This window comes from Rhodnius prolixus, unplaced genomic scaffold (genome assembly GCF_049639745.1).
Source record: "Rhodnius prolixus isolate KJV_2025 unplaced genomic scaffold, Rpr scaffold_6, whole genome shotgun sequence".
In the NCBI taxonomy this organism is placed as follows: Eukaryota; Metazoa; Arthropoda; class Insecta; order Hemiptera; family Reduviidae; genus Rhodnius; species Rhodnius prolixus.
The window spans coordinates 39,116,684-39,141,771 of NW_027411634.1; the positions used below are offsets into that span (position 1 = coordinate 39,116,684).

The following is a 25,088-nucleotide window of genomic DNA, read 5'->3' on the forward strand; positions in this document are numbered from 1 at the left end:
AGTCACGTACTCGGACAATATATGGCTGGCAAACTAGGTGGGTACTCCATGGCTCCGTGCTCTCCTGATGTCTATGGCATGTTTCATTAAAAACATTTTTCTTTCACCACCCAAGAAAGATTCCTCCTTACGAGTGCTTTTACATACATGCACCACGTGCCCTCGTTATAGATAACTTCCGCATCTTCTATTAGCTATGTTTACTTTCTGTGGACGATTCAGTCTTGACGAGAGAGAGAGTATTATTACTTACTCTTAGGAATGAGGAGTTAATCTTGCAAGGTTTTTCTATTTAGTGTTAGCCACTGGAATACTAAACATTTTGAGATTTTGAGAGGATTTATGATTGATCTAAACTGTCTTCTTTAGAATATCTTCGATGGCATTGTGAGGGAAGCGCATGTTTCTGACTAGTCTCCCTCGGCTCTTTCCTAGAGAACCCCTTTTTTTTTCCTTTATTCTTAAATTCGCAACTGCGTAATACAAAACGCAACAAGCAAATATGATAGCGTATAGTACACAAATGTGATATAGAAAGATAAAATAAAATAATATATAAAGTAAAACAAAACAAAGTAAAATAATAAATAAATAGGTAAATAAAATAAAATCACAGGAAGGGCTTGAATGAGGGCCATCCAACGATGACCATCATAAGTCGGTTAAAGTAAAATACCGAATGAGTGGAATACGAAGGATGGCCTTGTTTATCTTTCGACCAGGTGATCGCGAGGCCATCGGCGCCTCAGTCTGCGAGGAGGATTTGACGGGAGATTAGTGCAGGACAGGTTGCTGATTAAGGGATTACGATGTTGGTAAAGTTTGGAGAGGAATTTTGATGTAGCGGGGGCTGGGCAAGGTCAGAGGCAGTTCGGAGTGGATGGTATGGTTGCTCACGTAGAAGGGTGCATCAGTGATGGTTCGAAGGAGGGTTTGAATCCTTTTTAGGTTCGAACGCTTAGCCGTTCCGTACAGTTCAACTCCGTAAAGTCCAGATAGGAGCGAGTAGGGCTGAGTATAGTCGTTTCTTGTTTGTCAGAGTCAGTTTAGACCGTTTTTCAAGTAGTCTTTTGAGCATTCCGATATCTCTGGTTTAGTTCAAGTCGTTTGAGTCTAGTATGTGGATTCCATGTGAGTCGCTTGTCAAGGTATATTCCCGGATAACCGCTACAGAAATCGGTATGTGATTCAGGTATACTGGAGGGAGCATTGAGAACCCAAATTAATGGTTCCATCACCTGTTCATCCTATCGGAAGATTGTTTTACTTATGTCGTATTGAAGTATGCACTTCGTCAACCCGAACACAAAGCAATAAATAAAAATCCTGGAAGTAGGGACTTCTGAAACATATAACACGTCACAGGTGCTTTAGTAAAATATAATAAAATTAAACGACAGCGTAAAATAACAGCAATAATGCGTCAAAATTTGCCCAAATGAACATTAAAAACTGTCCGGTCAAAAACTGCACGAAAAAGCGTAAAGTTGAAAGAAAAACACCCAACTTTGACACATTTTTTTTCTATTTTTCTATAAAAGGTAAAATTCCCAAATTTTCTTTAAAATGTAGGGCCAATCCTCCTTTATGACTGTAATTTTTTTTTTGCAACAACATAATTTAAATATAGATTGTGTGATAAATAAATTGAAAAATTGGTTCTACTAGACGGTATTAAATTTAGAATTTTAAGGTCTGACGAGGATATAGGGTCCCCGCTTTGTGTCATTACGATGTAATATGTAGTATTAAACTCAAAATAATGCTGATAAGATTTGAATAGAATTGAAATTCGGAGTTAAAAAGAAATGCGTGTCAAACAGAACCTCCCGAGTATTTCTTTTTTTATGATTTAAGGCGCGTCAATATCTATGGTTTAAGGCGCCCGGAGCTTTTCTCAGTGTACTGCCGGCCTCCGGACAGTGTTCTCTCGTTACAGACCGGACAGTGAGCTGTAAGAAGCTCCTAGGAAGAGAAAATCTAAGGGTCAGCAGCTGGATTCGAACCCGGGACCTCCGCGTGGGAGTCCAGTATGCTAACCTCATAGCTAATCCCTTCCCTCCTCCCGAGTATTGCTGTAAGAATCGATGGAGTTGCATCAGATCCTATCTCAATTAGCTCCCAATAAGATTCTAGGGCGAATATACGTGGATAAGGGTAAATGAAGTTAGACCACCTGAAGACTGGCATTGAATTTTACATTCACGAAAGAACGTGGCCATTTTAATAACACTCAGCAACGTAGTTGTTTTTTCTTTTTTTTTGTATTGTCATTTCATTTATAGTTTGTTTTTATTAGAATCCATTTCCTCCGGATCAATTTAATTAAAGCAGATCATATTGGAAGTGGTCTGATCTGTTAGTAATATTTGAGCACGTTTCTTATTCAATCAAGATCAGTCCTTGTGGATTGGAGGAGCTGAAATTGCGTGTAGACTGGTTTATCTGTTCAGTTTGTTGTTAATATTATAGTAAAGCACTGTGAGATAAACATTCGGTTACATTATATTTGGTTTTAATCTAGCTTCACTATTTTTTGATTTTTTGTGATCGTGTAGCTCCGGTCAACTTTATCAAAAGATTCAAGAATTATTTTTCTTACGTAGACTGCATATTGCAGATATTCATTGCATGAGTAAACAATATCTGTTTTGAACTCTCCACTAAACGAAATTGGTCTTTCTCTCTCTCTCTTTCCGGTTTGTCTGTATACACGTGTGAGAGAGTGAATGGCCAGTATCGGAAAGTTGCAGACACTTAAACGAGTGCCAGTAACGCTAATAATAATGTGGCATTTAAGGGTCATAAGTTTTTCTTCAAAAATGTGTAATTTTAAATGTTTCCAAGCTGTAGTTAACATAATTGAATTTATAGTATTTGTAAATGGTCTGTGCGTAGTTACAGGAAGGGAATATCAATACTATTATCAGCGTTTAAAGGGGGGGCGGAATGGTCATACATTCGATCAAACAAACTGGACGCCCTTCGATTCCCCAAACGGTTCCACAAAAAAAAATTGGTTAATTGATTTGATCCGGACTGATGCGGGTTTTTTTCATTTTTCGGGTTTTTTCGAAAGCAGGAACCGTCTGTGCTTGTTTCCACTGAATTCTGTGCTTTTCTTATTTATTTATTTAATTTTTTTCGAAATAAAAGTTGCAAAACTTACATAAATTTTGGAATATTTACCTACTTATATCTTCTAATTTCAACTTATTGTGATTTCAAGTTTTCGAGTTATGGTGGATATACAGGGTGAACCAGTAAGTACGTATTGTCCATAGGCCTACTGTCTGCAGTACATCTAAAGGGGAGTTCAATGATGTATTGGCCAACTTCATATTTTCCTCTGTTCTTGAGTGACGCCCCTTTAAATTTTTTTTCTAAAATCATTACTTTTTTCCAATAAAAATGTTTTTACTCAGAAAGTTTTAGTCTGAATTCGATTCTGATGACACGGTTAGAAAGACAGATAAATTTTTTTAAAAATTGATACCATTTCGAAGCATAAGTTATTCTCCAAACAGCCTCAATCTTCCTCCGGATGCTGGAAAAATAAAAGTGATCGAAATTTTTAAGAAAACTCATTAGGCCCTTATGTGATCATTATCAGACCTAGGTGCTGGCCACTTTTTAGTAAAAGTTTCCTTGCCTAATGTGGGCTATCAAACGGTATATCATTTTCCAGGATTCCTTTTATCTTCATATGAGAAATTACTTTTGGTTTTACAAGAAAAAACGTGTTCACGAGCACCCAACAAGAAGTTAGTTTATCAAGTTGTTTAATTCATTGAAAACTCTTTTAGATGGACCAGTAATCAACTTTAAAGTTGGCTGTCTTAAAATAAGGAAGTCAAAGGTTACAAATTGCACTACAAAAAAAAAAAAAAAAAAAAAGTGAATAAACCTTAACAACCATTTGAACCTACTAACAGATAATCGTTATATCTGAATTAGTTATTAACCATAAAACAAACGTAATTTCTCATACTAAGATAAAAGAATCCTGGAAAATGATATACCGTTTGAAAGCCCATTAAACAAGGAAACTTTTATAAAAAGTGCCAGCACCTAGGTCAGATAATGTTCACGTAAGGGCCTAATGAGTTTTCTTAAAAATTTCGATCACTTTTATTTTCCCAGTTTCCGGAGGAAGATTGAGGCTGTTTGGAGAATAAATTAAGCTTCAAAATGGTATCAATTTTTAGGAAATTTATCTGTCTTTCTAACCGTGTCATCAGAATCGTATTCGGACCAAAATTTTCTGAGTAATAATATGTTATTTGGAAAAAAGTAAGGATTTTAGAAAAAAAATTAAAGTGACGTCACTCAAGAACAGTGGAAAATATGAAGTTGGCCAATACGTCATTGAACTCCATTTTAGATGTATGTACTACACGCAGTAGGCCTATGGACAATACTTACAGGTTCACCCTGTATATATACAGATCCATTTGCAAAAAAAAAAAAAAATAACTTTTTCGGACTTGAAGACACCTCTAAACCTCCGGTGTGAGCTCAAAAATCCAATGCCTGCATGATTACAAAAAAAAAAAAATTATATGGTGCAAAACACTCGACGCCGCCGTTATACGAACAGCTAATTCTTTAGAAGCTCTTAGGAATTTAAAAGATTTGAGATCGCTTTAAAGTTTTTGATAAAAATAAAACATTAAATAAATCAAAAGTTAAGGCCAACATTTTTTTTAACAGCTGATATCTTCATTTTAGCAAAATAAAGTTTGATGGTGGTTTAATTGATATGGTTTATTTTAAAGTTTTTTAATTTTTTATTTAAGGGAAGACCGAGCAATTAAAACGAAATACAAACTTAATTAGCGACAGAATTATATCTTAATCTCAGTAACTCTTAATGATATTAAATTTTACTTACAGTGACTTAAGTACGGTAACCTGCTTGGTGCTGCTCAGGTTTAGTGCACAAGATTTAATACTACTCATTTAAGTCCTCTGAAAGTGCTATAAAAATTTAAAAGGCCTATATCATAAATTAAAGGAAAAAAAAATATCTCCCATATCTTAAGCCGACCATCTTTTACCTGCAGTTATTTCTGCCCTTGTTTAGGGTAATAAAAAGTGCACTTTAAATTCTCATTCTTGGGCGTTAAAGTCTCCCTCTCATTGCTGCGTCAAAACAGTAGAGATACACGTTCATTGTGGAAAAAAAAGAAGTCTTGCATTTTCACGATCCCTGTAACTGTCTCAGGGCCCCCGTTTATGGTTAGGTTAGGGCTTTAAATTTGCTGGCACTCCCCGGTTAGTCAAACAAGTGAATTTGATCAATACGAATCCATCACAATGTAGAGAGGAATCGTTAATACATATTTTTGCAAGGAAACTACGTCAAAAAGCGCCATCATTTGGCCAGAGAAGGAATCTGATACTATTATTGCATGACAACACGTCCTCACAAATTGTTTCACAAATTGCCGTCTAAAATTGACTTTTGAGTTCAATGAAAATCAACCCAGATCTCTCTTCAACCGATTATCGCCTTTTCCAGCATCTTTCTTTCATGGTAGAACTTGCATTATCATGGGGCAGGCAGAAATGGCATTCTTCATAACAAATAACATGAGTGCTGGGGAAAAAACGGCTAGTTTCTTGTGCAGATTTTGATGTAAATGGTGCTCTGATTGGATTTAATTGAATGAACATTAGTTGGTAACACAGTTTTAAATAATGCTCTCTGAAATTCGCAATACATTCACGTACAACCTCAATATTAATAAATTTCCATCATGTGTTTAAAAAGATAAAACGTTAATATTAAAGTAAAGAAATAATATAATGGGATTCGAAACTTTCTACTCCAGCCTAGTAGAACTTTATATAAAATAAATTTTTTAACAGCGGGTCTGTAAATAAATAAAGCTAGAAAAGTAACTGTTGGAAGAGCAATTGAGACGTCTCAATAAATAAAGATTAGGACAGTTTTTAGATAAGTGGGCCTCTTTGAGAGAAGTAAAAACTCTATAGTGCAGAGAGGGGAGAACTGTTACGATTACCGACCTCGGTCCTCAGAGTGGATTGACCCTTCACTGTTATCTAGTTTGATATAAAAAAAGAAACTAAACTAAACTAAAGTAAGTTATAACTTATTTAGAAATAGTTTTATAGGTGGCTGAGCGATACATTTAAATTAACTTTTTATTAGTTTACTACCTGTACAAGAGTCCATCCTAATTGTTAGTGCTTCTATTCACGGGTTGAATTACATTTACTGCGAAATGTGGACTGGAATTAGGGACACTTGCTGGCTGTTCCGCCGGTGAAGGGTCACAGGACTTTGCACAGAGTTATGCTGGCCTTTTTTTTTTGTGCAGGACACGATGTGTCCCGAAGTGAACGGGTAGGTAGACATCCCTCCAGCGTACTGTTCGGGTAAGAAAGCACTATCCTTAACTCTTATATATTATTAAGGGCTGATTTACAATTCTGTACTGAAACCCGCCTGGCCGTACGGTATTGAACTGGGGGGTTCAACGAAACGCTCCAAATCTTCACAGAATTCAATCTCTTCAGTCTAAAATTCTCCGCACTATGGTCAAGCTGCACGAACTCGCTATAAAAGTTTTTAATCAGAACTTGCACTCTCACTCCAATTCTCTTGTCCGCCATTTATCATCTCCAGATCATCCTCCCAGACGATTAAAACGTCAGTGGCCTTGCGATTTTCTCTCCTCTCAAGTGAGTAGCTAATCCTGGGAGACTTTCTTAAGGAGTGCTATCACTGGGTAACTTCTCCTCTCAATTAGTGGAATTTGTAGTAGTGGTCAGTTATTGTCATTGTTACTAATAGATGCACTAGCGCTGATGTAACTTAACAAATAAATTAAAAAAAAAAAATATTAAGAGAGATAAAATGCTATTCTTCGGGTTTAAAGGAAATTGCTCATCTGGAAATAGCTCTTCTCTTGAATCGATTTTCTCGCAAATTGGCCCCTCCTCCAAGATTTTCTGCATCGAGATTACATTAAAATTTTTCTTTGAATGATTTAGCGTGGAAAGTTCGTTTTAGTTTAGAGCAGGGGTTCCCAACCTGGGGGATGCGATTTTCCAGGGTGAACGCGAGAAAAGTCCCGTTAAATAATAGGATGTTATTATTATTCAAATATTTTTTATTATTATATTATTAACATAGCACATATTTCAAGGAAAATATTATTGTTTTTCGTAAAGTATACTTTCTGTATTATATTCTCCATGTGTTTGATTTTCTTTTTGTTGGTTATATTTATCCTTGAGCAAAATATAAATTTCAGGTGGTGTAAGCTTCGCGTGGAATTTCTTTAGGGGTACGGGACGGAAAAAAAAGGGTTGGAAACCACTGGTGTAGAGGTTTCAGCATAGAGGGAAAGGTTAGAATAGGTTTTCCCTGTTTGGTGTCATTTCAAAATAAAATCTATAGATTTACTTTTTAAAGTTAAGATTTTTAAAGAAGAAGTGTAAGTTTAAGCGTTAAGAATTTAGACAAAAGTCGTCGTAAGTGTTCACACCAGTCTTTTTCTTTTAATTAATTAATCATTATTTGGATTAAATTCATTGAACAATAAAGAAATGTCCAAGAAAACATTAAAAACAACAACCAGAATCTTCCTCAGAGATGTATCAAATTACTGTAGTTTATCTTATCATCAAGCGCACACACTCTTTGGTGTTATAAGACAGAATTAAATAGAACTTATTTGGTTGACATTAATCGTAAAAATTGTTTCGATTGGCCGTGATCGATTGATCGTTTTTATTAATTTATTTTTGATTTGTTTAAATTAAAATATTTTAGAACAGAAAATATTCAGAAACTGATGAGAAGAAAATAATTATTTTTAAAAAAAAACTTAAGTTTGAAGAATTGACAGAACTCTTGACTGCTTTTACTTATCTAAATGGTTTCAAAGAGCAGTTTACATCACTGATTTCATTTACTACTCATAAATTGCCCATTTTATGGGAATAAACTGTTTTAATTCAGTCTTCTCTACTAAAAGGTGCCTAAAAACTTACTAATTAAATGAAATGTTGATAAATAGACCTTAATTCTTTTTCGAGCTAAATTTTTAAGTGCTTTCTTATCTTAATCTGACCTGTGGTGCTAATTTTAACTGAACGCTCGCGCGTCTTATACTACCAATCTTCAGATTCATTATACATTATAGGTACATTTGTTTTTGAGCTCCACATTTAAAAAACCCGCCAGGTGGTTACACTGGACGTCACACCACATTTAACTCATTTCTATTCGAGAAGATTGCTGTTTCAAAATCTCAAAAAAAGTAGTTTCTCTTTGAGGGCTTTATCGTGTTGTTAAGTTGAAGTCGGGTCCTCTGGTATGAATTAATCAAAATATAAATGTTTCAGCAACCTGCAATGTTTAAGTTTTAAGATATATTCAAATATTTTTTGTTTTGGCTCCATATGCACACTTTTATTCCTTAAGACGGCGTTAGAAAGGTTTTTCTCTTCTAACTTCTACTTAATATGTAAAAAATATGTGGTTTTTGTTGTTGTAGTATTTTTAAGTTTAAGCGTAGAAATAAAATTTGCTGGCACAAATAGGATTCTACTTCTTCTTCTTCTTCTTTTAGTATGAACTGTTGTCTTAAGCACAAACAGAAACCTCCTGGTTAATCGGGGACTTCCTGTAAAGTACATACATATGTTTGGCTTTTACAGGCAAAAAAACGTTGAAAGAGTTGTAACTGTTGTTACATGATGCAAAAACTGCCCGATGCAAAACGTAACCGAAGGGGACACACTGGAAGGAAGAGAAATCAGCCAGTGATGCCATTTTCGGGAATTTTAATGATTGGAATATTGTCCTAGGATAGGAGAGATCACGATGTGCCACGGTAGCCGAGCGGTTAGAGGCGAGATCTGCAAAGCTAAGATGTATTGTTGGCTTAGTGGGTTCGATTCCCGGGGTCTAGGCGTTAGATTTTATTTAATGGTTAATATGAGAAGTTTTATAGTAAAGTATGTTTGCTGGTCGCCTCCTTCCACGACACCTAATTGTTAGTTGGACTTAAAGCCCGCCTGAAAAAAAAATAAATAGAGATCACGAGTCCAAAAATTCGGCATACATCCACACCCCACCAAAACCTAATGTTCATCCTACTAGGCGATTTCAAATCGTGAGGTCTCGGTTGTAAAAAAAAAAAAAGTTCTGAATTCCGGCTATTTATTCAAGCTGGCCCTGAACATTGTTGGTCGCAGATGATGTAGAGCACATCTATTTTCTCAAATTATATTGGAGCATTTAGATTAGACCCGATCATATCTCAAATAACGACCATGAATGTTTCAAAAGGCCAAAACGTTTTATGCTCCATTTATCAACGTAACACTTGTGTAAGTCGAATAATTTTTTGTAAAAGGGCAAAAATGGCGGTTATAGGCAAGGAGGAAGGTGGATTTTTTTTAGGGGGTTGTATAATATAGCATGCTTTTTTGATGTTTAACCATGTTTGCATTAGTCGGTCCGTGAAACAGGCCTACGCCGTAGAACTAGTTGGCCGTGAAATTAAAGATCTGACCCTTCCTCTTTACCGGAACCGTCACACTCTTCCTATGATTAATTGCCAACAAATGTTTGGAAAAGGTTATTTACCGCTATTTCTCCAGCTATAGTTTCTTCGCTAGCAAACTGACACTGTTAATAATATTTTAATTTTTTTTTTTTTTTTGAATTGTTTTCAAGGGATCAAAGAAGGCCAGAAATATTAAAAAGAAGAGCCGACGAGAAACTTTTTGACAGAATCCGTCTACTAGCCTAATCTATTTGTACGGACTCTATAATTTCATAATAGCACAGTACTATTAGGAATGTGTTACGTAAGAAAAATTTCAAATTTGAAGGCAGTGGGTTTAGTGGAAGTGCCTCTTAACTGAATTAATTGTATAAAGTAAAGTAAAGAAATTGCCTATTTTTTCAGGCGGGCTTTACGTCCATCTACCAATTAGGTGTCGTGGACGGAGGCGACTAGCAAACATACTTTACTGCGAATTCCTCATATTAACTATTAAATAAAATCCAAGGGCTAGACTAGTGCCACAATACATCTTAGCTTTGCGGGTCTAGCCTACAACCGCCTAACATACTTTACTGTAAATTTCTCATATTAACCATTAAATAAAATCCAAGGCCTAGACTAGTACCGCAATACATCTTAGCTTTGCGGGTCTAGCCTATAACCGCCTAACATACTTTACTATAAATTTCTCATATTAACCATTAAATAAAATCCAAGGCCTAGACTAGTACCGCAATACATCTTAGCTTTGCGGGTCTAGCCTCTAACCGCCTAACATACTTTACTATAAATTTCTCATATTAACCATTAAATAAAATCCAAGGCCTAGACTAGTACCGCAATACATCTTAGCTTTGCGGGTCTAGCCTATAACCGCCTAACATACTTTACTATAAATTTCTCATATTAACCATTAAATAAAATCCAAGGCCTTGACCCCGGGAATCGAACCCAGTACCCACAATACATATTAGCTTTACAGGTAACCGATTAAATTGTGTAGTTTTAAAAGTCAAAAAGATTTTCTTAAAATTAATCACAGTAAACACGAAAATGAATAACATTTTGCGCCAGCTTTTTATGAAGAATTTATGTGCTTATTGTTTACTTTAACCTTTAGTTTGAAGTTTCTGTAGAATGAAAGAACTCTTCCCCCTTTTTTAAGGGTGTCGGACTTTAAACCCAGCCATATGTCCAGTCTATATGCCCATCAGACATAAGTTTGTGTCTAGACACTTAAAAGAGTTTCTCAAGTGACTACCAGAGTAGACCACTGACACCTTTTTCATTGTAAACAAATCACTTTTGTGTTTACTATGCTCTAGTGTTTTATCTTTAGTGGTTGATCATACTTTAAAAAAATAAAATAAAATAACAAGTAACCTACTTTTTTCTTTTTTTAAACTTCTTTCACTTACTTGTCAGTAAGAAGTGGAGATTCTCTATGAAGAATTAAAGAACACAAAAAGGGGATTTTACTGATTGATTTGTCCTTCCGAAGTCAGTCTCGTTCAAAAAGTAGAAAAATCTTTAAAAAATTCCTTAAAACTTGTTGAACAAATTGATAGATGCAGTTCTATGATGTTTATTTGCAACATTTTTCTAGGAAAACTTTATTTTAAGAAAATTGTGTGGGAGCGTGATTATTGAGCTTTTCTCTCTCTTTGGTAAATAATTTATTTATTTATTTTTATTTTTAGAGGAAGTTCATTCTGATGATTGGATTAGAGTACTAAGATTCCTAGGCGCCACAGTAGCCAAGCGGTTATAGGCTAGACCCGCAAAGCTAAGATGTATTGCGGTACTAGTCTAGGCCTTGGATATTATTTAATGTTTAATATGAGGAATTTACAGTAAAGTATGTTAGGCGGTTATAGGCTAGACCCGCAAAGCTAAGATGTATTGCGGTACTAGTCTAGGCCTTGGATTTTATTTAATGGTTAATATGAGGAATTTATAGTAAAGTATGTTAGGCGGTTATAGGCTAGACCCGCAAAGCTAAGATGTATTGCGGTACTAGTCTAGGCCTTGGATTTTATTTAATGGTTAATATGAGGAATTTATAGTAAAGTATGTTAGGCGGTTAGAGGCTAGACCCGCAAAGCTAAGATGTATTGCGGTACTAGTCTAGGCCTTGGATTTTATTTAATGGTTAATATGAGAAATTTGTAGTAAAGTATGTTAGGCGGTTATAGGCTAGACCCGCTAAGCTAAGATGTATTGCGGTACTAGTCTAGGCCTTGGATTTTATTTAATGGCTAATATAAGAACTTTATAGTAAAGTATGTTAGGCGGTTATAGGCTAGACCCGCAAAGCTAAGATGTGTTGCGGTACTAGTCTAGCCCTTGGATATTATTTAATGTTTAATATGAGGAATTTACAGTAAAATATGTTTGCTAGTCGCCTCCGTCCACGACACCTAATTTGGTAGTTGGACGTAAAGCCCGTCTGAAAAAATAGGCGATTACTTTACTTTCCTGAGATCCCTGAAGTCTGGGGGGGGGGGGAAGGGAAACAAAACTTACTGTACGAGGTAAGATATAGGGGGGATCATTTTCATCAGATTTTCTAATTCATGTTTTCATCAGAAAAACCTGTTTTGAAAAACTACTGAGTCTGAAAAAATAGAAGTGATTTTTACATTTGACTGAACTTACCCACTGGGTAATTCAAAAACGAAAAATTGTAAAAAAGAAAAGTAGAAAATTGTTTTTTCCCCTTCAGGAGCCAACGGAGAGCGCTTCTAATAAGGTTTTGATTTGTAGGTTTGATTTGATTTGTGCATTTCGAAAAAAATATTGTAATTCAAAACATTTTGCCCAAATAATAATATTTCCTGTTATGATCAGAAAGCAGGTAGAAACCTGGTGCGTTACTCCTTCTCCGTCTAAATAGTGAACCGAAATTTCCGGTTTCCTTTCTGGGTGAGCACACTAACCTGCTGCAGTGAAGTGTGGTAGTGCTTCTTAGACAAGAGTGGAATGAATGATTGTACGTAAAAACTCATCAAGAGAATGTGCTGGCCACATGTGCGCGGGTATAGTTGTCGAGGTGAAGAAATCTAGCAGCACCACATTTTGTCGGGGGAGTGCGCCATGCGCGTGCCATCAGTCTCCCAAACTTACTTCCTGTTTAGTCTAAATAACTACCGTAAGGAGCTAGGCCGTGGTAAACCTCTGAAGGAGTCGCATCTAATTTTTTTTCTTTTTCTTTTTGGGTGAGTGTCTCACTAACAATTTTAGTGCTCGATAAGACGCACATTTTTGTAACTATCCCTACTATGTTTATATCTACATAATAATCATAACTTTGTATGTATAATGTAAGACTTTGAAAATGCATAAACAATGCATTTTTATTAGTTTTGAAGATGTAAGAGCAAGAAAAAAAAGTAGAAAGGCCACTTGGGTAATAATGTGATCCCCGCACACATATATGATGATGGAGCCGTGCCCTTGTAATATCCACAATTAACCCATCATAAAGTTATGCAAATTACTAGGTCTAATTACTAGAAAATATCTAGGAGCTCACCACTTACCGTATAATGATCACATTTACGCAGGTCCCCATATTTATCTTTTCTTTTTTTTCCCCGTTGTAATTCATTAGATCAAAAATTTCCATGTTCTGGGTGTCATCCTGAATAAAGAAGAGAGAAAAATGGAAATGTCGACTAAGTAATTACTTAAGGAGATTTTTTACCGTCTACCTGTAAGGAGAGATAGAAGACGGTGTGGTTAATTAACGAATACGTATCTCCTCACTCTTCAAGAATTGATTCACTCCTACTTACCATAATATTCTTTTCTCAAACTGAGACAATTTCAACAGTTAAACCAAAAAATAAAAATAAACCGGAAATAACGCCTTTAATTGAACAGACCAAATAACTTTCTAATTACCCAGAAAGCTACAATTTGATTGTAATAACTTTTATAGTTACTGATGAATGAGTCTAACCTGGTCACCACAAATTACGGACTAAGACCTACCGAAACTCTTAAGATAGTTCTCTATCCACTAATTTATCGAAAGGCCATTTTTGAAACCTCATTACTCTAGCCCCAGCGTTTCCCAACCTTTTTTTTTTGGCTCGCGTACCACTTGGTAGTACATCATGCTCGTAAATTGTACCACTTCGTAAAAATGATTGTATTTCGTGCAAATTTCTTATTCCGTGTATTATCTTTATTTGTATAGAGATACAAATGTATCAGTAACAAAGGAGTTCAAGTTCACTTAATAAACAACTTTGCAAAGTATAAGATCTTAGTTTTAAAGCTGGTTTTAAATAATTAAAAACTTCGTACATATTTTTCTCTTCAAAATTATTAATTAATTAACAAAGTTCTTCTTTAGGATTATTATATTTGTGCCTAAAATCTTCTAAATTCATTTCTTTTAAGCATTCCAACTACCTGTAAGTACCGATTAAATTTAATGTTGCTTGGATAGAGCTTACTCATTACAATCCAGTCTCTTTAAGCAGATTTTTACATAAGTTATCATTTAGGTTTTGTGAAATGATAATTCTTTTTAATTTTCTTTATCTTTTTATTGATGAGGCGCCACGGTAGCCGAGCGGGTTAAGAGGCGAGACCTGCGAAGCTAATATGTATTGTGGTACTGGTTTCGATTACCGGTCTTGGCCTTGGATTTTACGTATTTAATGGTTAAATGAGAAATAGTAAAGTACGTTTGCTAGTCGCCTCCGTCCACGACACCTAGTAAATGGTAGTTGGACGTTGAGCCCCGCCTGAAAAAATAGGCAATTACTTTACTTACTTTACTCTTTTTGTTGATGATGATGTAGCTTTTCCTAAATTTTCTTTTGCAGAAGGGGGGGGGGGTTTGAAATCCAATTATCATTTGTGTTTTCGGGTTTTTGGGGAAAAATATTCCATGAAAGATAATTTTGAATCCTGTGAAATGTGCTATTTATATTTTCTCCGTATATCTTGAGACAGACTAACCTTATTACTCTGTACATATTAACAACTTTACTGTATAATATTATTAATTAAAAGAATTTTTATGTATTATAGGGGAGAAAGGGTAGTAAAATAGGGTAGTTTTCGAAAAGTGATTTAGTAAAAGTGGTACTGCTGGTTGTATCGGCTGTGGAATCGGTCCAAATAAAAAACAACAACTCGTCTTTTTGCCAACGTTTCGACAAATATATTGTCTTCTTCAGGGGCGAAGCTATGCGGGTTGGTTGAGTTACAGAAACTGTGTTGTTGGTTGTTACAGAAACAGTTTCTGTAACTCAACCAACCCGCATAGCCACGTCCCCTGAAGAGGACAATATATTTGTCGAAACGTTGGCAAAAAGACGAGTTGTTTTTTATTTGACCGATTCCTCGCCAATCTTGAATCATTAATCAAATTTAAACTTTCTGGGCATTTTTTCATTTTTGGGGTAAAAATCAAATTTTTCTGACTCTAATTTCAAAACGAATATTTCTGCTGAAAACTTGAAATCGTAAATCACTTAAAAAGTTTCTTTCGAATATTTTTCTATATTTAAGAACTGAAAGCCATATTTTAAAGTTTAAACACGCACATTACGTATTATTATGGTATTGTAAATATGGTATTACTAATATATAATTGGATATTTATATGCAAAAACAAAAAATAAATTTCAATATTTACTAGATGGTATTACGCACGTTATAAAATATGGTGAAGTTACACGAGTAGGAGTTAACAACAACAGGTTTTTCTGCACATGTCCATGTGCTTATTACCGTTCCTCTCTATTCAAACCAACTTCTTTTGCTGCTTTCTCTAGTTCAATTTTATGGTGACATAGAAAAACTGGGCGAAGGAGGAGGGGTTCAGAGGGGCACAGTCTCCCCTCTCTGTCCATCTTCCAAAGTGCACACATTCCTGACGCACTCTGCTGCAATAATAATAATAATAATAATACGTACATGAAACACCCGCCGTTTTTATGATTTCTCTTGAAATCAAACGCCAGGGTGGGTTTGGATATAGAGTATAGGCTGTTGGGTTAGTTAGGGAGGGAGCAGCCACTGGCTAGGTAAGAGAAGAGTTGTTGATCATTATTCCCTTCCACTTCTTCTGCACCTCTCTCTACATCAATACCTTCCAACTATATAGTGCCCCTGGACAAAGGAGTAATTATTCTTTTGATGTCTAAAACCGTGGCGAGAGAGAGAGAGAGAGACAGAGAGCAGAATCTCCCCCCAATCTCTGTATTCCGGTCTACTCGCCTAGCTTGCCCCATTGATTGTATACAGCAGCTATAAGGGAGGACCACAGAGAGAGAGAGAGACGGAGATAGAGGGAAGTGGGTGTGTTAGTACGTGTGCCTGGGGTGCTGCCAACCCCCACCCTTCTCCCTTCACAATCCACCCTTCACCGTTTCCCTTTTAACACAGAGAGAGAGACTACTATATACTTAAACAGTACGAACTAGCCACCCCATTTGGATCAAGTCTGCAGGGGAGAGAAGTGGCTGTTTGCAGCTGCTCCAAGAGTAGCTCTCTGCTTTAGCCGTTACAATAATATAAAATTCCTCCCTCTCCATCAAGCTAGCCCCCCCCTAGCTTGGATCTCATACAGCACTGTGTTGTTTGAGATAACATTAAAAACCCTTTTCTTACAATCTATAACAATAACATTCGTACCTAAAAAAGAATGAAGAAAGAATAATGAACTATGCTGTCCGTCACTTCCATTAAGTTCATTCAGTTTCCCCTCAAAATCATCAAGTTAATCTCCTAGAACATATAGGTTTCATCACCATAAATTGTTAAACTTAAGTTTGAATTTTGGCGAGGAATCGGTCAAATAAAAAACAAACTCGTCTCTTTGCCAACGTTTCGACAAATATATTGTCCTCTTCAGGGCCTGGATATTACAAATACAAAAACAATTTACAGAGTCAGTAACATAGAAAAATCAGTAAAAATCAGTAATACAAAAATAAACAGTAAAATACAATAAATTCTTTATAATTATTGAAACTTACGTGGCTCTGCGGGTTGGTTGAGTTACAGAAACTAAGAGCCAGAACTGGAGAAGCAGGGGTATACAGTGGTCCAAAAAAGTATTCATACAGTAAGTTATTTTACTTTATCTACTGAACTTTTGTTTCTAGGATGACCATTTCTTCAGCACTGAAATCGAAGATAGTAATAATGAATTTAATGCTCTCATTTTCTTTTATAAACGTAAAGAATTGATTAATAATTTACTTTATGCAAAATAAGTATTCATACACTACTTTATCTACTGAACTTTTGTTTCTAGGATGACTATTTCTTCAGCACTGAAATCGAAGATAGTAATAATGAATTTAATGCTCTCATTTTCTTTTATAAACGTAAAGAATTGATTAATAATTTACTTTATGCAAAATAAGTATTCATACACTACTTTATCTACTGAACTTTTGTTTCTAGGATGACTATTTCTTCAGCACTGAAATCGAAGATAGTAATAATGAATTTAATGCTCTCATTTTCTTTTATAAACGTAAAGAATTGATTAATAATTTACTTTATGCAAAATAAGTATTCATACACTACTTTATCTACTGAACTTTTGTTTCTAGGATGACTATTTCTTCAGCACTGAAATCGAAGATAGTAATAATGAATTTAATGCTCTCATTTTCTTTTATAAACGTAAAGAATTGATTAATAATTTACTTTATGCAAAATAAGTATTCATACACTACTTTATCTACTGAACTTTTGTTTCTAGGATGACTATTTCTTCAGCACTGAAATCGAAGATAGTAATAATGAATTTAATGCTCTCATTTTCTTTTATAAACGTAAAGAATTGATTAATAATTTACTTTATGCAAAATAAGTATTCATACACTACTTTATCTACTGAACTTTTGTTTCTAGGATGACTATTTCTTCAGCACTGAAATCGAAGATAGTAATAATGAATTTAATGCTCTCATTTTCTTTTATAAACGTAAAGAATTGATTAATAATTTACTTTATGCAAAATAAGTATTCATACACTACTTTATCTACTGAACTTTTGTTTCTAGGATGACTATTTCTTCAGCACTGAAATCGAAGATAGTAATAATGAATTTAATGCTCTCATTTTCTTTTATAAACGTAAAGAATTGATTAATAATTTACTTTATGCAAAATAAGTATTCATACACTACTTTATCTACTGAACTTTTGTTTCTAGGATGACTATTTCTTCAGCACTGAAATCGAAGATAGTAACAATGAACTTAATGCTCTCATTTTCTTTTATAAACATAAAGAATTGAGTAAAAAGCAGAAAAATAATTTATTGTATGCAAAATAAGTATTCATACACTCAGTCTGAATGTTATAATTAACGCAAAACTAAAGACCTAATATTTTGTAAGCAATCCCTTTGCCTTTATTATTGCCTAAAGCCTCCTTGGCATAGATTCCACCAGGTATAGGTGTCTCTTGAGATGTGATTTCTGGCCATGATTTCTTTAAATTGGTCATGAGCTCTTTTCTGGAAGAACATTTCCAATTTTCGAATTTTCCGCTCCAAATAAGACCATAAATTTTCAATAGGGTTTACACCCGGAGACTGTGGAGGTGTGAGAAGTTGTTTCCTGGCCTTATAAAGCAGCCATTCCTTCGTTTTTTGGGCTGTATGTTTGGGATCGTTGTCCTGTTGAAAGAAGTATGCGCTTTCGATCCCCAATTTACCAACACTTTTGCTTAAATTATGGCGGAGTATGTCCACGTACCTTTCAGCGTTAAGAGTTCCATCGATGACGACAAGTTCTCCTCCTGCCGTCTGCATTCATGCAGCCCTATACCATCACACAGCCTCCTCCGTGATGGACAGTTTTTATTATGTTTTTTGCTTCAAGTTCCCTTTTACTTATAAATTGTTTTTCTGCTTTTTAATCAAATTCTTTATGTTTATAAAAGAAAATGAGAGCATTAAATTCATTGTTACTATCTTCGATTTCAGTGCTGAACAAGTAGTCATCCTAGAAACAAAAGTTCAGTAGATAAAGTAAGAAAACTTACTGTATGAATACTTTTTTTGACCCACTGTGTATATACAGATATAGCGCAACTTACACGGGAATTTTGGTAATTACAATTGGACAGATACAATAGACTAATTACAACAAAAGAGTAAATACAATGAATATTGGGAAATTTCTTTAAACAACAAAAACCGTTAAACACAAAACACAGGAGAAACCAAATAACCCTTATGCACTTAATAACAAATAACCAAAAGATTTGAAGTAAATTTAACAAAACCCAGCAATAATTATGTACAAAATTAAATATTATACCTGCTTCTCCAGTTCTGGCTCTTAGTTTTCTGTAACTCAACCAACCCGCAGAGCCACGTAAGTTTTTCAATAATTATAAAGAATTTTACTGTATTTTACTGTTTTTATTTTTATATTACTGATTTTTACTGCTTTTTCTATGTTACTGACTCTGTAAATTGTTTTGCATTTGTAATATCCCAGGCCCTGAAGAGGACAATATATTTGTCGAAACGTTGGCAAAAAGACGAGTTTGTTTTTTATTTGACCGATTCCTCGCCAAAATTCAAACTTAAGTTTAACAATTCATGGTGATGAAACCTATATGTTCTAGGAGATCCTTCAAACGAAGCATTCCCATGAATACAAAGAGTATAACGGATTTTTCCCCCCTCTCTTCTGCTGCAAAAGTCTTAACATTAATGTTTTATTAAAATTTATTCAACTTGAAAGAAAATATTCTATCGAAATGGGAATAGATCATAGTTGTGTTATTCATTTTTTAAAGATATTCTATCCAATAATAATATTTATTAGAATTCAAAGAAGAAAAATAGATTTTTTTGGGGGTGGGTAAAACATAACAAAAATTTATCAAACAATCTTTCTTACAAGTGGTAAAAGAAGCCGATCTCCCCTTTTTTTCTTACCGGACAATTTGTAAAGATGGTAAAGATCGAAGTCAAGCATAAAAAAGTTCACCAATTTTTACTTCCCCACCCTGATATATATTAAAATAGGGCCCCCTCCAAAAAAAAAGGTATAAAATTTTCTCCCTTTAAGAATTCCTTAATATATAAGGACGACTTTATCCAAGGAACCGTAAAATGCTTTAAAAAAAATTGTTGTACATGCATTACAACAGCACAGAAGATGTTTTTAAGCTGAAAAGCAGGAATATTTTGCTACAAAAAAGCAAAAAAAAAGCTTTCTCTGTTTTTTTTTAAACGTTAAAAAAGAAGCTTAAGATGATTTTTGCCAAGATAAGCTTGAGTGTTCCTTTTACCTGCTGCCGTACAGCTTTATCTATCTAAGTATAGTTAAATATTTATAAATGTTGTTTAGTGCTGCACGAGACCGAGACGAGGCGAGACTTTATGCAGTCTCGATCTCGGTCTCGTTTTTTTTTGAATTTTTGTTTAAGTATTAAAAATGGTTTGCTATTAATAATCTTTTCAAAAAATGTTATTATTTTCTAATAATTATTTTAATTTATATATTGGTAATGAAAATGTGTGTAAAAGAAGACAACTACTTACACTTCAATGCATCATATATTACTATTACTGTTATATATCTTTATATAATTTCAAAAAGATGTTAAAAACGCGCCAAATGAAAGACCCAAATAACATATCTGCCTGCTATAACAAGTCGATTCGTGAAATAAAAAATACACCTCCCAACAAACTTCCCGCTCTATTAGTTATGGCTGTTGGTGAAGTTAAAGAATCTGATGATTCACCTTTTGACGGCGACGACGACGACTGCATCAATATTTTTGCACCATTTGCTCAAAAATCAGCAAATATCACCGAAGCATGGAAGACAGAAATAATTAATTACACCAAATTAGACCAAGCACCAGAAGACGTTGACATTTTAGAATGGTGGAAAACACTTGAGAATTCCTTCAAAAATTTGTCTAGAATGGCGAAAGATATTTTTAGTATCTGTGCAACTTCAGTGCCATCGGAAAGATTATTTTCGCAAGCTGCGTTGATAATGACCAATAGAAGATCTTCTTTAACTTCTGACTCAGTAAATGCTCTTTTATGAATCAATGCTTGGGCAAAGAGTGTCTTAAAAACGAAAATTTGTGGCAGTATTTTTTAGATGCATAGATAGTCTTTTTTTTCAAATTCACTAATTCTAAAATTCTAAAATATAATTCAAATAATAACTAAGTTCAAAGTATTTTTTTTAAACATTTAGTTAATTTCTATGGTGATGCTTTATGAAATCAATGTTTTGCAGTCATAACCTGTCTGTGTGTGTGTGTGTGTGTGTGTGTGACAAATTTAGTCACAAGGATAAAAATCAGTTTTGCCCAACATAGAATTTTTTAATCTTTTTTTTTTTTAAATTTATTTTGTAATTTACAATCTGTACACATGTATACAATCAGTAAATATGATGAGCATGATGAACTGGTGCTGGAGGAGAGAAACTACCCAGCGGTAGCACTCTCTATAGGAGAGAGGAGAATGTGAGGAGGAGAGAGGAGAGATAGGGGAGTAATGGCGTTTAGGTGTTCAGCCTACATTGGAAGTCGCGGGGCCACTGGCGATTCAGTCGGCGAGGAGGATTAGGGATGTCAGAAGAAGTGAGAGACAGTACAAGAGGATTAGAACTAGTGGAGAGAGTAGTATGGAATGTTTGGTATTTAGTCTTGGCGAGTTGGTCTATGAAGGGAATGTTGAGGTCTTAGTTGAAGAGTGAGGTTAGTCACCGTAGAAAGGAGCGTCAACTAACTGTCGGCAGTAGTTTTGACTGAAATGTCCTGTACAGTCCGTATGTTTGTAGGTTTGGCTGAACCCCACAGCTCTAGTAAGTCCACATAGGTTTGAGGATAGTACTGTAAATTAAGCGTTTAGTTCTATGGGAAATTAGAAGTCTGTAAAGCATTTTCGCACGTTTTGTCTTTGCTTGTCTTTTAAGTCTAGTGTGTGGGTTCATAAATCTTTATTTTCAGCTTTAACAATAAGTTTTTCACTTAGAAAAATCCATTAAAATTTGACTAATAACTAATGTTTACTTGTTCGCCAATTGCACCACAAGAGGAATGTATTGGAATTGTGCACGTTTTCCAACTTACTTTTCACTTAAAAATGGGTGATTTTTTTGATATTTCAAAATTCAATATGTGATTTTTCCTGTTCATCTTTTTCGAAACCAGATTTTCTTCAAAAAGGTCTCGTAAGATTTTTTTTTTTGCTTTTTTTTTGGCATTGGCTTCCGCCATACAGCCAGCATCGTCTAGGTGCTTATGACTAGAATATCACTCACTCTCCATCCTTACTTATAAATACATTCGCTTCACTCATTCATCCTCAAAAAGTACCTTTCAAAACTGAGTCTACTAACGCCGTATTTTCTAATAAAATACCGCTTTAATAATGTACAAACATGTCTATACAACTTTATGCACAAAAGGAGCGTGGGTTAATAAAACATCACTCAATCAATGGCCCTTTTTTAAGTCAAGTATTTTATTAAGACTTTTTATTCAACTTGATATACGAGGGTCGTTTGAAAAGTCCGTGCAAAAATAAAAACTACTTAATTTTTTGGGGTAAACCTTTTTTATTTTTCAACACAGTCTCCTTTTAGGCTTATACACTTCGTCCAACGCTGCTCTAGTTTGTTGATCCCTTCCGAATAATAGGATTTGTCCAAGTCTGAAAAATAGCCATTCGTTTCTGCAATCACCTCCTCGTTTGAATAAAATCTTTTTCCCGCCAGCCATTTCTTCATATTGGGGAACAAATAGTAGTCCGAGGAAGCCAAGTCTGGAGAATAGGGGGGATGTGAAACGAGTTGGAACCCTATTTCCATTAATTTTGCGACCACAACTGCTGAGGTGTGAGCTGGTGCGTTGTAGTGATGGAAAAGGACTTTTTTGTGGGCCAATCGTGGGCGTTTTTCTTGCAGCTCGGTTTTCAAACGGTCCAATAACGATGAATAATATGCACCTGTAATAGTTTTACCCTTTTCACAGATAGTCGATGAGGATTATTCCTTGCGAATCCCAAAAGACAGTCGCCATAATCTTTCCGGCCGAAGGAACGGTCTTCGCCCATATGGCCACTCCGAAAATTTTGAAACCACTTATAAACTGTTCTAATCGAAGGTGCAGAGTCACCATAATGTTTATCAAGCTTTCTCTTTAGTCTCCTTGAGGCGTTTTGCCTTTCATAAAGTAGTGTTTAATCAACACACGAAATTCTTTTTCGTCCATTTATTGAAAATCACTCGACTTCCTCGATTCAAACGAATGCCAAACACAAAGAAATAGACCGATCTGGCTGAAACTTGGTGTGTGTTCTTCCAAGAGATGCTACTAACTAAACATATCCTCGATACGCGCCAGTGGTGCTATCTCTCTGACTTTGCACGGACTTTTCAAACGACCCTCGTACTAATTGTACGTAAGTGTTCAAATATTCAATTGACACATGTGAGAAGGGAGGAAATAGTTAGGTTTTCTTGTATTGTAACCTTTTTTTGTACAATGAATTGTGGTTATCCACTTGTATTATGGTGATATGAATAAAAGTGGAAATAAAGTTCCAAATTTGGAATAAAAAAAGCCGGTTATCCAGAATTGTCACCATAAATGAAAAAAAAATTCAGTATTTCGAAATTGAAATTACCAATACTGATAAACCGCAAAAGATGCTCTGTGCTCTACACAAAGTAACGGACACAAGAGATACTTAAGAACCGGTTTTTTTTTCCCTCAGTAAAGTTTCATTCTTATTGTAAATTTTGTCTACCTTTTAAAAGGGATAAAGAATTATTCACCCTTAGGGAGTAGGGTGGTAGTAGACGTTTCGTTACTGCTGTAGACTTCAGGCTGGGGTAGAGAGTGAATTAGCCTGTATAATATATACATATTTACCTACATAATATATAAGTTGTTTTCAATTATTAAAAATTCTTTTCTTTATTTTCAGCTTGGATATCTGGAATGCGGTTCAGGAACAAGTTAATAAGGATTAAAAGACATGGATGGCTAAACTGCTGAATTCGATGAGAATGAAGTTCACTGTAAGTGCTAAGTTTTTTAATGTTTTAAAAATATTTTTTTACCATGTTGATGCTTTTTAATTAAATAATTAATTAAAAACTAATTTACCTGATTAAAGTATTAAAAGACAAAAAAAAAGTACCTTTCAAAAATGAGACTACTAACGCCGTATTTTCTAATAAAATACCACTTTAATCATGTACAAACATGTCTAACCAACTTTAGACACAATTAGGAGCGTGCGTTAATAAAACATCACTCGATCAATGGCTCTTTTTTTAAGTTAAGTGTTTTATTAAATACAGGGTAAAAGATATTGAATACACACGTACACGTGTACAATGATACATTCTATATAATACCTCCCTACGGACTACGGTGTGAGCTATGTTCAGGTCACGTGTCCTAATCTCCTATTAGTCATGATCTTCTGACGTGAACTTCACTACGCTCCCACCACGAAGTTATTCATATAATGGGGAGTACAATTAATGAATGGACAGATCACTTCCAAACTGAATGGATAAGTTAATACGGTATGAATTAATAGCGTGGGAAATGTTTAGAATATTTTTCTCCACCTCTACCTCTTCCTGTACTAGGTAAAAAGGAAGTATGGCGATCGAGTCAAATTTACTTCTCGTCAATTTCGTCCGGAAATATCAGATAACGTGAGATTTTCTGTTTGTCTATCTGCCCATGGTGTGTATGTTAGCTTAACTTAAAAAAAACAATACCAAAAAAATAGGCAATTCAAATTTGATATCTAACTTAAGGGACTTTACAAATAAGCTCTTAAGACAGATCTCTTGATGCTAAAGGATTTCATGGTAGGGTAATAATTTATGACAGACATAAAGGGCAAAAAGCAGGTGAAAGGAATCCCAGCAAAACGGTTGTATAAGCGAGTTGCACAACACTGTGCATTATTAAATCACTATTTACACACGTGGCTCAACACGTGTCTATTGATGTATTAATATATGATATGGGTATAATAAAGTTCATATTAAATATGTAGGGAATAGAGATAATAAAATTTAAGGAATGTTATTTAGTATACTATATGTACATAGTTCAGACATGGTGATTCATGTAAATTGCTAGCCAAACAGTTTTTGAGTTATTAAATCAGAAGAGATTATACGTTAAATATCATCAATTCTCGGCAGGATAAGAAGTCTTGTTTTAATTAATTTCGTTAAACTTGTCGAGAGCATCAGGACAGTTCGCTTCCAGGAAAGTTCAAGACGCTGAAAGAATGTGAATATCAAGTCTGGACGCATCGTTTTAGATTGAATTCGGAGAGGCTCCAGGTAAAAGTAAGGATTTTTCTTCCTGCCAGAACATACGCAAGCATCCTGTGCCAGACCATGCATTTGTTACTTTAATCTACGACACAGCATCTTCTTTGGACTTAAAAGCTTGGATTATCCCGTATGTTCCCCCAGCTTGCACCCTTTTTCCTGTCACAGCCTATATATCACATAA

At 34.9% G+C, this 25,088-nt stretch overlaps 1 long non-coding RNA gene across 4 annotated transcripts in view; it reads left to right on the forward strand.

Moving 5' to 3' along the window:
• The window catches only part of LOC141460404 (uncharacterized), a 326,313-nt gene that overhangs the window by 13,128 nt on the left and 288,097 nt on the right, over positions 1 to 25,088 (forward strand). For all 4 annotated transcript variants that reach the window (XR_012461978.1, XR_012461979.1, XR_012461980.1 and 1 more), the window contains one exon: positions 23,524 to 23,617. This is a non-coding gene — a long non-coding RNA (uncharacterized lncRNA). The remainder of the gene's footprint in view (positions 1 to 23,523; positions 23,618 to 25,088) is intronic.